This window comes from Typopeltis vanoorti, chromosome 19 (genome assembly GCF_054136105.1).
Source record: "Typopeltis vanoorti isolate ZY-2024b chromosome 19, IOZ_Tvanoo_1.0, whole genome shotgun sequence".
In the NCBI taxonomy this organism is placed as follows: domain Eukaryota; kingdom Metazoa; phylum Arthropoda; class Arachnida; order Uropygi; family Thelyphonidae; genus Typopeltis; species Typopeltis vanoorti.
Window position 1 is genome coordinate 106,414,661 of NC_143567.1, and position 12,281 is coordinate 106,426,941.

Consider the following 12,281-nt stretch of genomic DNA (forward strand, 5'->3'; position numbering starts at 1 on the left):
CCAGAATGATGACATTTAGAAATATCTGTTTCAAAAAATATATAAACAGTGTCTGTGTTCAAGATGTTTGCTCAACCTGTTTCTACTTAAACATATTTCTTTGACTGTTCTGTTTAATAACCGATGGACCTGCACAATTAAATTGCATTTCTTTTTTCTTAACTCTCAAATTATTCTTACGGCAAAGTTTAGCTAATCGTCCCAAGGTACTGGGAACATTCACTCTCTTCTAGCCAAGCAAACTTCACTTTTGTGTGTGCTATAATTTCGATAAAGGAGATATCGACATTAAAGCACATGGCTTCTCATCCTCCTCTTTCTACTCCCAAATAGTCGTTCTGTGTAAGAGTGAGATGAACGAACCGAAGGTATCCTGAATTAAGGTCATTCCGTTGACACATCCCATTCTTTGTCGTTCAGTACGATGACTGGAGTATATTCTTTCAACATTCTTAGTCTTCCACTGTTGTTTAATGATATTCTGCAAATGACTCCACTCTGGGTTTGGACATTATCGTAGCTGATACGTAGCAAGAAAAGTTACGAAACTTACTATATATTCAAAATATAGTAAGTCGAATATTATAAAATCGAATATAGTAAAATCGAAGCATTAGTTAAACCAACAGGGTAGAACGATATTTATCCTTTATTGATCTGCAATTGAAAACGACGTGATACGAAAATTCATATTTTATCCGCTGAACGCAGTAGGAGGCATCTCCTGGAACACCAACCCTCGAAGACCAACTGTATTAATGACATGTTTTCCTTGGAAGGACCTTGGTTCGAATCCAGTCTAGGACGAGAACATGTATAAGAGATATTTTCAACTGAAAGTGAGTTAGTCGGTCTCATCTGAAAGTTGAAGTCATTTTTTTTCACCCATACTCGGGGTGCTTCCTCCCATGAGACAGAAAAACAGGCAAGAAGAGGGCATTCAACTTATAGACACAATGCACTGGTCCTCAAAGTCCTGGTTGATTTGAGAAAAATTAAAGCAAGAAAAAAACCCTGTAACACCAGCAGAGAATGATAATGTGTGTGTGAGAGCATGATACAGAAATGTAGGCATGAACGTTGCCTGTAGATTTGGTGTGGGTTCTCACCGATTTGTTTCTCTCGTAATGATCTACAATGCAAGTGATCCTGAAAAAGATGTTAACCTTTTGAGACAAATAATAGGAAGAACAAGAAAGCTCATTTGGCCTCTAGGGGGCCTCATCTTTTTCAATGCCACTTACGAGAGAAACAAATCGTTGAGAGCACACACACACACAATCTACGGACAACAAATTTGTGCCTACATTTTTGTATCATGCTATTAGGAAATGAAATACCCTCTACCATCAGAGGATTTTCTTGGCGTTATAAATGAGATTGTAACGATTCTTCTGATATGGATGGCAATTTTTTATAGCTTTGGTGTTTCTTAGTTTTCCAGTTAATCACACATGCACACAAGTTAAACTCTTCCTCTGAACGTAAAATTGATCCAGAACGATCTAGATGATTCTTTGCAAGTTCAGGAAAAAGGTACTTGTCGAAAGTGATGCATATCTACAATAATGCTGAATATTCTACAATAAAACTAATATCGACTATATAAGCTGCAGTAAAGAACTAGAAAAGAGTTAGCATCGATAAATTGTTAATGCTCTAAGGGGGAGACGAAGAGAGGAGCTGTTGAAACAGTTAAATGTTTTCGCCATTTCCTTTCCTATAATTAAAAAATATTTTTACATTTATTTTTCTAATACGCTCAAATGGACTAAAGTGCAGGACGTTGCTACTAGTAATGCCGCGAAGGTAATATGTGGCCGTAACAACTGTTAAAATTTAAGTACCTCAATCTAACATTCCCATTATGGGAGAGAGGATATTCGACCTGTAATGCATTGAGCACATGAAAGTTATTGATTGCACTTATACTCGACAGCGACCACAGAAAATATGAGCAACTGTTGCATGCATTTTCTGTGGTTGCGTTTTTGCGAGCAACAGTTTCATTGCCTTGCGTTGGGTTAACGTTTTTTTATTACAATGCCCCCCCTTATCTCATTCTGTTAATTTCACACTGTTGAGCGAACATATGGGCACTAGAACTTCGTTATTTGCACTTTTATATATATATATATATATATTTATATATATATAATCTACGTTTTCTGGCATTCTGATGTATTATGATCTGTGTTAAGGATTCTGCTTAAAGATTTCTGTGTCAATTGATTTTTACACATATGGTCTTTGTATAGATATAATTTTCTAGATCTTAAAACGTTTCATTATTTTTTCCAAAAGAAATGTTAACCTTTTTACAATAATTAAACAGAATTGCATTAAGGTATAAAGTTATGGATTTATATATATGAACTTCTAAACAGAGTAACTGAGTAATAATGTCACTGTGAAAAACACACTAACAACACAAATCTTTGTTCATTTAAGTTTACGAATGATTGTTTTATTTTGCTGAAATACTTGTAAATATATGAAATATTTACAAATATTTTCACAGAGAAAATTTGGAACATGTAAATACCTAGAAATATTTCACAAGATTTATTTTACACTCTTAAGTTTACACATAAGTTCTTATTTTAACTCATTTTCAATGAGATCAATAAAGAAAATGTTTGTTACTCGATGTTTCTCGGTTGCATTAATTCAAAATGGGTAGTGCCAGAGTCTTACGATCATACACAATAGGAACGCAGCTCCATACATCTAATAAGGTGTTAGTCTGGATATGACACTCTGCCCCCCTAAACGTTCCATGTATTCTTTTGTCACCAGATATGCACAAGCAGTCTTCATATAGTGTTCGTAAATGTTCCAAAATAAAGAATCTTTATCGAATTGAATAAAGTCTTGAAGGAATAATTTAATCATCGATGAATTTCAAGGGTTGTGATAATTCTTAGGATGATCCGAATGGCTGGTAATTCAGTTTCCAAAATTAGTAAATTATTCTCAATGTTTTGCATTTCTGGTGAAAATCTCTCAGCTTTTTCACAACTAATAGAGAAAACTTTACTTTCATCAACTCCTGTATTATCGACCATTAGTTCACCATCTTGTCAGTTGATAATATAACATCTTCTGAGGTACAATTCGTGGTATACTCTACTTTGCAAGTAGGCGAGGATATCAGACTACTTCCAGAATAACGTTTCAAAAGTTCTCCTGGATAAACACATCTTAACGTAGATATCTTCCAAAATAATAATTGGTTTCCATCATTTTAAAGCTATGGGGAGGGGAGAAGAAAGAATATTTCAACGGCTTTTTTGTCCCACCCATTATTTTAATTTAGCAGACACAAAACACTACAACACAACACAATAACTGCACTGTATATAAGAATTGCAGTAACTGAAAAGGCACTCGATTGTTATTCCTTAGAGTGCTGTTTATCCTGACCGTTGCTTCAAAAAATAGTATTCATATAGATCACTCATGTACATGTTTTCGCATGTTGGTCGATATGATATTGATATGATTTTATCTTACTTTGTGACATCACAGGGTATAGCTTATATCTGAAGCTCGAATGGTTTTATATATTATTTATCGTTATTAGGTTAAGTATTTTTTTCTAACATAAATAGAGTAATTATATATTATTGTTTAAACTGAACATTAGGTCTGATACTATACTTTTCATATTAAATCTTTTGCACTAAAAATTCTGGCTATTAAGTTTACATCCAATTCCTTGTTACTTTCAGCTACAGAAGTGTCCAATCTACTTCTGTAGCTGAATTTTTTTCCCAAAATGTTGACACAGTTTGTTGAGATATTTGAAGGTTGGCATGAACAAATAAGACTAACAATTCACTGAGTGGATTTTCAAAAAGGCCTCTGATTAGTTAGTGGCAAACAATTTCAAGATCTGTGTGCAAAATCGCAAATTTCTTTTGGTATTTCCATTATAATCTGTTGGATACATTTATTATGGTAACAAAATTGCCACTGTTTTATTTATTTTGTCCTTTATCCATAAAAAAACTCACAATTACATGATTTTGCACTAAATTACATGATTTGCACTTGCCCATCTTGTTTTTTTGCTTCTTGTAGAATAGTAGGGACGTAAAGTTTTGAATTAAGTTTTGACTGTCAGCCATGAGATTTTAAACTTTTATAATGTAGAACTGTATAAAATTAAAACAAATTGTGCCTTCTCTTTATTTTTGAAAACACCCTCGAGATATACTAATATTACTTGCTCAAACAGCGTTTTTGATGTGAGAACAAGTGACTAGTTCTGTCACTCATATGTCCGAAAATTCTTGGGAATGAAAAAAAATAGGATTATATGGTGGAGGGTGAGAGACTAGTAGAGAGTGTGACTGCAGTCTTCCCTACAATGACCCCTCCCACCCCCTCTCTTCCAGAAGATGTCTGCTCAGTCAAGGGGAGAAGAGTGGCCTCTCTGTTTGATTAATATCTGTTAATGTCCCATAATTTCACAATCGAGCCAAATACCCCTTCACTGGACCAAATATCCTCCTAGAATATTTGGAGTATTATGCTTAGAAAATGGAAATATTTAGAATATTTCCATTTTCTAAGCATTACCCATAATGCCACATGTGAACAAAAAACACTCATCTCACGTCACTGACAAATACCGACAGATCGCAGAATTTCACACTCTGACCATTACCACACTCAAATCAAAGACACGTGACATCGTTCACAGATTTGTCACCCAGGGAAATTCCAAACCTTCCATACTCATGAGGTTTCTGATCTAATCACACAATAACGTCACTGACATTATCAGCCAATGACTGCATGAATCCTTATCTTATGTTGATTGTGATCTGGTTCAAAGTGCCTGCTCTACCACTCTGGGCAATTAACAGACAAACCTCCCACTTTTGAGAATTATCGACATTGATATGGCATAAATAAAGTCAATAATATGATTTCCATGCCTCCTAACTTTCGAAATCTTCTACGTGTTTAAAAATTACACCTTATAGATCCATTTTAAAAAGCATATGATAAAGACATCATTATCATGGAGACCTCTTTAATGACATAAAGAACTGTATTGTCAACATTTGCATGAAAGTAGAATGTAATAAAAGCTAAAGAAGGTTCTTAAATGAATTCCTAGAGTGTTTTACAGAATAACAACAAAAGTCCTCTCTAATGTTTGTGTGTTTGTATTTGGGAATGACGTTCATTTTCTTGAGGTGATGGTTCTTCGTTTTACTGAAATAACTATGTAATTTGCCAGAAAAGTGAAGACCGCAAATTAGTTATAACACGATTTGGTCAGATTTAAGAATCTGAATTTTTTCCAAAGAGTTTTAGAGGCATTATTATGTCGAGTATGGTTCACCGCTGTCACGCCGTGAGATTCAATGATTCAATGGCCATGTGACCCCTTTTCTATGGCTTGTTTACTTATTTTTGTCTGTAAATTTCGTACACTCTTCTTGCTGATTTTCTGGCGCTTTCAAATTTGGCTGATTTGAAAATCTGCAAGTCTGTATGAGACCGATTAACTCGCTGCGTAAGTGTAAACGGCTGATAGCCGTTCCTCATCTCATAGACCAGATTGGAATCATAATTTTCCCATCTTATTGTTCATCTAAACCAAATGATCTATGGAAGCTACATTACAAGGGATGATAACGTCTCATGAGTGTTATGTTACCATTTTCAAACATGTTGTGTTGACTTCTATAATATTATCTTTTTTGGTAAATCTTATACACCTCTATATCATGTCTCTAATACTTGTCTTACGTTTCTCGCTAGCTCCTCATCCGTTATTATTCCATTGTCCACACTGTATCATGTGTTATATTAGTTCATCGCAAATTGCACGAATTATACCCAATTTTCTAAGTATTTTAATTTTGTCGATTAGTGTATTTGTTATAGACATTCTAGGCTTGTACAGAATGAAGTGCAGTTTTTGTAAATCTTTACATACGGGTAATGCCAGAAGACAAAGCCCTTGTAACCGCTGTTGTGCTTTGGGCTAGTGGAAAGTGATTGCTTCACTGGTTAAAGAAAACGAAACACAGTGATACGATTGTATTAGGTTCATTTTCCTGTCTCCTGTAAGATATGAATTGTTAGTACACAATTATCGAATGAGTTCGAAGAAAGAACGACTTTTAGATTGGTTTTATGTGCAGCTCAATTAGTCGATCCCTCATGGAACTAGCAATGTTTCTCCTGTTTAAAATATCTGTTTTATAGCTGCAAAAGAAAGAAATAAACATCCAATTCACCTAATGATTCCCATCAGAAACCTTTAGTAATTACAAAAACACAAATTGCTGTTCTGAATGCTTCACGTAAACTTCATGCAAGCAGAGAACTGTCTGTATGTGTTAGGTCATGTTTCAATCCGTTATTTGGCAAATCCAAATAAATGAGTCACATCCAAGCCTTTTTCATATCTGATCAAGATAATCAAAGTTGAACTGATTAATATCGACTTACTTCGATTACTAGTTCGTACTCTGAACATTACATCCTGACTTCCAAACACTTATCTTAAGATTTTTCTTTGCAATATCTCTTTTCTTTTTTGCTTAGTCACATGAAGTACGTTTATTACATTCGATGCTCTTATCATCCCAAACTTCACATATAATATAACATACTAAAATTAATACACATTTTTAGGCATGAAGAATGTCAAAGTACGTTTCATTCGATTATTGTAACTGAGGAAGTATTTGTCAAGGTTGCTCTAGCAACCATGCTTGTTATTGTAATCATCATTCGATCGATAATCCTTAAAAAACCAACGCAATACATTTCTCTTAAAGCTTTCAGAATATAATAAACCAGAGCAGTTTACGTTGAAAATGCCCGTGAATAGAAAAGTTGAATCCACTGCACTTTATAGCAGGAAGTTGCTTTCTCGATCTCAGATTGTGGGAGTCCCACAAATAGTTGAGGTTAAAAATCCCGTACGAAAATGCTTAAAATGTGTGATTTTAATTGTATGTATTGCTGGTTTCTTTTATCAAACAGTCCAATTTCTCAGCTTTTACTGGACCTATCCAACAGTAATGGATATTCAGACAGCAGAAGAGGACTTTGAGTTTCCTGCTGTGACGATCTGCAACACTAACCCGTAAGTGTTTGTTTCTTTTATTGCTTTTCCAGTTTGGTCAGGGATTATTTGAACCGTAAACTGATACTCGATATTACACTTTATGCTTTATTTACATTTCTGGTACATAAACATTTCTCGCAAGTTTTCTCACATAACTTCTAAGTTCTTGAACATTTATCAATGTTAGAATGCAGGCAATGCTGCGGGTGATGTTAATGAGTATTAAAAGAATTGAACCTGCAACTCTCTCTCAACGATATCACGGGACATCTATAGAGACTAAATCTACTTATTCTCCATTAAATGAGAAATCAATCTAAGTATCTCCACGATGGTTCGTTTTACAAATAACTTGAATCAATACTTCTCATAACGAAAGTCATTATGAGAGTATTTTGCGAGATCTTTTGTCAATAGAACGTTTAATTTAAGACCGCTGTTAGAATTAACTTGAGCAATGATTTTCCTCTTACTGTGGTAATTCGATACTCTTATTTTCATTTTCTACTATTGTTCTTAAACAGAATACTGAGAAGTAGATTCTGTGATGAGAATCCGGAAGAATGCTACACTCCCGAGAATCCCACCCGGTTTTGTGCATTTTATCCGCATTATTGCAGAAAAGGTACCATTCCGAAGAACTTTAAGGTAAATATTGCTTACTCTCTCACCGATTATTTTTCCGTATTTTTCTAGTATAACTTTATTTTTAAACGAAACCATCGCTCTCTGCTTAAAATAAATTTTTCTTTTATTAGTATTATTTTTTAGTTTAATTTGGGAGATTAAGACAGGTGGTTAAAGTTAATTGAGAATTAAGTCTTCTCAAAATATGCCCAATTTCTACCACAGAGGTTTTACAGAAAACAGCAGATTTTTCCAAGTATAAATCTAGAACCGTCGTAGTTCACCTTCTCTGGCTTCGATAATACCCATCTATTTTCTTTGAGGCTCCAGTTTATACGAACAAAGTAAACCATCTTCTATTGAACCAGAAACTACAGAAGTTATACAGTGTCTCGTGAATATTTGCCTGAAAGATGCCACATAACTCATGAATATTGATTTTAAAAAGACTAGTTCTCTTGATATCACCGAACTTCAAAGGTCGGCTGTAAAAACGTCTATGATACTACAAGAAATTTAGCAGTTACCAATTAACATGGAAACAAGCGCATGTTCAGTCCATTGAATAAAGAAACCTGTGTCAAACTACTCATCATATCTCTAGCAATCGTATGTCGCCTCTAAATTAATGGAAGTACTGAAGAGTCGGTTCTTTCAAAACCTAATCGAAACACTAGTTAACAGTATGGATTCTGGCCTCATTAGATCCACGAGCGGCTTGGTGATCCATGTATGATACACCCATAGGTGTATCATAGGTGTATGATACACCTCTGGAAAAATATACACAAGATTCAATAATTCTAAAATAATTAGAGGGTTAAACACAGACTTTCATGACATTAAAAGATCGGACGAATCTTTGTTTTTTGGGGGTGGGTGGATGGATTCCAGTTCCACTTGGGATTGCTGATTTCACTATCTGACGTGTCCAATTGGAAATATATGTATACTCTTTAAATTGAGTGTGATTTCACCACTATCGTATACATTCACTAGAATATAATATACAATGAATGGACTTAATACACCGTTGCAATAGCCTTAGTTGGGTTTCTTGAATTGCAATATTCTTAAATGTATCTCTCAGTCTTAGTCAGTGTTAGTTACCCCTGATTCATAATTCAAATGGCAATCGGGAAAATGCTCCTCAACAAGAGGAAATTTTCTTCAGTTTGTTGGCTTGATTTGCGAGTATATTTCGAACCACTCTCATGCAATAGGTCTTGTTGTCATTTACCGTTTAGCGTTAGATGAATTTCATATTCGGATGTGACCCTACTAACCTCCTTAAGGTCCCCTGGGTTGACAGGAGAAACTCCCATACTTGCTCTTTAAAAGAATGTTTCCGGATTTTCTAACTCTTGCTCTACCAAGAGCATTAATGCACAACAAATCTATAGTATTTTGTAGATGAGAGTAATTCAAACTTTTTTTTAAATATAATTTATAATTTATTGATTGTTAAAATATTTATACGTACAATAAACATCTTGTGTGACAATGCACCTTATGATTTTACAGAATTCAGCACTAAGTGCTGCAATTCTTACCTTGGATTTCAATTAACATTTTTAATAATACTCTTTTGCTTTTATATTATGTATTTACAACACATGTTCTTCTAATATTGCCAATGAAGATTATAAAGAATTTTTGGTAGACCTTTTTTTTTAACTTTGTCTTTAACATAGAAGAATTTTGCTGCGATGATTCTGGGTTTGGTGTGTAGATATTCTATATGGTTTGTTCATTTTAAGTGGTAATCTGTATAGAGACCAAGGTATTTTGCGTGTGTTACAGGTTTGATTTCAGAACATTGGCAGGAGTTTTTGTTGTTAATGCAACGGTATGTGTGAAAAATATCGATAGCAATGCGGGGGGTATGATTCTTGCGTTGTGTATTATCAACAACTGTGTTTTGGGGCCGTTGATTAAAATTGCGTTTTGGTAGAAGTATGTTGTGATTTCGTTTAGATCTTGTTGTGCTTTGCAGAGAGCTGTGTTGATGTCTGTGTGGATTGCTAGTGGTGCAGTGTCATCTGCGTATTGAAATATTTGAGTTCTTATGGAAATGTTATGAACACCGTTAATATATATGTTGAATAGAGTAGATGATAATATGGCACCTTGAGGAACTTGAAATCGGAACTTGGCAGGTATATAGTTGTTTTACAATTACTTTACTTACAATTACAATCACAAAGTACAATTACTGATGTATTCTGGTGTAATTACATCTATATGATGGTTCACATTCATTTTTGTTGTGTTGAGATCTTCTTATATAATTTTATTATAATTTTAGAGAATTCAGCACAAAGTACTACATTTTCTACATTGGATTTCAATTAAAATTTTTAAAAATACTTTTTTGCCTTTATATTATGTAATAATAATTCAAAAATTCTCTGTAATCTTATATACTTTTTTCTGTATAATTTTTATTTACAATAAAGATTATACAGAATCTTTCAATATAGAATATACATAATAATAATAATAATAATTTATTTTTTTTATGTGTCAGATAAATTGCATACATAGATGCTGTAATAACGATATATATAATATTTATAACACATTACAATTGTGATTAACAGTACTTGCAAGATAATAAATTTCTTCTTCGAATCTTAGCAGAGCTTCTCTAAGGAATATAATAGATGATAGATGGTGGTGGTTTCATGGTTATTTTCCTATACTGGTCACAAGCCAGGTGTTGATTTTACTGTTTGTTGGTACGTGCTTGGAAGACTTCAACTGCTATTGCAGTTTAACTTTTTTTCTTCTTTTTTTTGTGCAAATAGGGTTGGATTTAGACATGGTGTGTTCTTGTAGTGATGGTTTATTAGAGAGAGATTGTAATAGGTTTGTGTGTGTGTGTACGTGTGTGTGGGGGAGAGAGAGAAACAGGAATTGCTCTAATTTTCATTCTCGCTATAATATTTATACAGTGCCTATTTCAGCTCTCTGTATGTTCATAGGTTTCTGTTGTCGAACGGCAGTTTGTTTATCATGTCAGGTACGTATAAGTCTCGGTTGGCTTTGCCGTATTGATTGTTGTAGTTATATGTTATGTAGTTTGTTGACTGTGGTCTTGTTATTTGATATGTTGTTCTGGCTACTCTATATGTTGGACTGTACTAACGTTTTAACATGATTTTGTAGTGGCATAAGTGTTTCACCTTAAATATTCTGTGTTTTGTCCGTGCTTCCTGCATAAGAGTGGGTTGTTCCCAGAATATCAGTTTTACCATTTTATCATGCAACCATTGTAGCCTGTTAAGTCTGTAGTCTGCGCAGAATGCGCATGATGTGATTGCATATCTTAAAATGTTTTCACATAATGCTTGATAGATTAGTATTTTTGTGTGGGTTGTGGCAATGTCTTTTAATTTGTATAGTTTGCCTGCTATTATCCTAAGCTTCGCATGTAGGTAGTTTGTATGGCTATTCCATCTTTGATCAGAATCGAAGTGAAGTCCGAGATAGCGTTTTGTTTTCACCTGTGTGATGGTTGTGATTTTAGGTTTTGTGCTCAGTGTATAGGAGGATGAATGTTGGATAGTGGGATATTTAGTTTCTATGGGCAGGGTTTGGTGGTTTATGAATACCATTACCTTTGTTTTTCCAGGGTTTATATATGTGCCGTTTTCGGTTAACCAGTTAGTGATTTGATTGATGTCATGTTATTCTGTTTTTATCCAATGCAGCTTTTATTAGATCTATGAAATCTTCCAGGAGTGGTGCTGTTCCTTTATTTTTTTGAAAGCCTTATTGTGTTTTGGGTATGATTTGAAATTTTTCAACGTATGTGGAGAGTTTCTGATGCACGATGCGCTCCATGATTTGGTTGATTACAGACAGTGTGGCGATGGGTCCGTAATTACTTATAATGTTTGTTAGACTGGGTTGCTCGTGGACCTAGTGCAGAATGTTCGTTTGTGTGAGGAAAGGTTGTTTCTTGTAGCTTTTGGACAGAGTTCACGAATTGCTGATTAAGGTTGTTTGCCAAATGTTTGAGTGATTTGGGGTCGAAGGCAAAGCTGTGTTTTATGGTTTCTGAGGCAGTGGTTCTGTATATGTTGTCCAGCATTTCATTAATCAGGTGCCAGGTTTACTCTATGTCATTCTGTGCTGTTGTTAATTTGTTGCTGTAATAGTTTATTTTTGCCGTTCTAATCTGTGTTGTTAGGAGATTCCGTTTTCTTTTGTATTCAGCTTTTAAAGCGATATTGTTCGGCGACTTGTTAAGTTGTTTTTTCCATAGGGCGTCTTATCTTTGTATGTCTATTAGTATGTTGTCTGTTATCCATGGATTTTGTTTCGTTTGGGGGCGTATTTTTATTTTTGTTAATGCTTTGTTATATATTTCATTAAATGTTAGTTTAAGATTATTATATATGCAGCTTCAGCAGAGTCTAAAAATGCCATCTGCATGGTCTCTTTTTTTGGGTTAATCGTTTATTATTGTTTCATTTAGAATGCTATAATATTGTTTTGTAGTGTCAGTGATTTTTGTGGGTATTGGTTCAGTGTATAACTG

General features: G+C 34.2%; 1 protein-coding gene across 1 annotated transcript in view; it reads left to right on the top strand.

Annotated features, from left to right (window-relative positions):
• The first annotated feature begins 7,728 nt into the window (after positions 1 to 7,728).
• Positions 7,729 to 12,281, top strand: part of ppk25 (DEG/ENaC-family ion channel pickpocket 25) — a 100,003-nt gene continuing 95,450 nt past the window's right edge. Inside the window, exon 1 of the mRNA XM_090409395.1 lies at positions 7,729 to 7,753. The gene's annotated coding sequence lies outside the window, so the exon portion shown is untranslated. The remainder of the gene's footprint in view (positions 7,754 to 12,281) is intronic.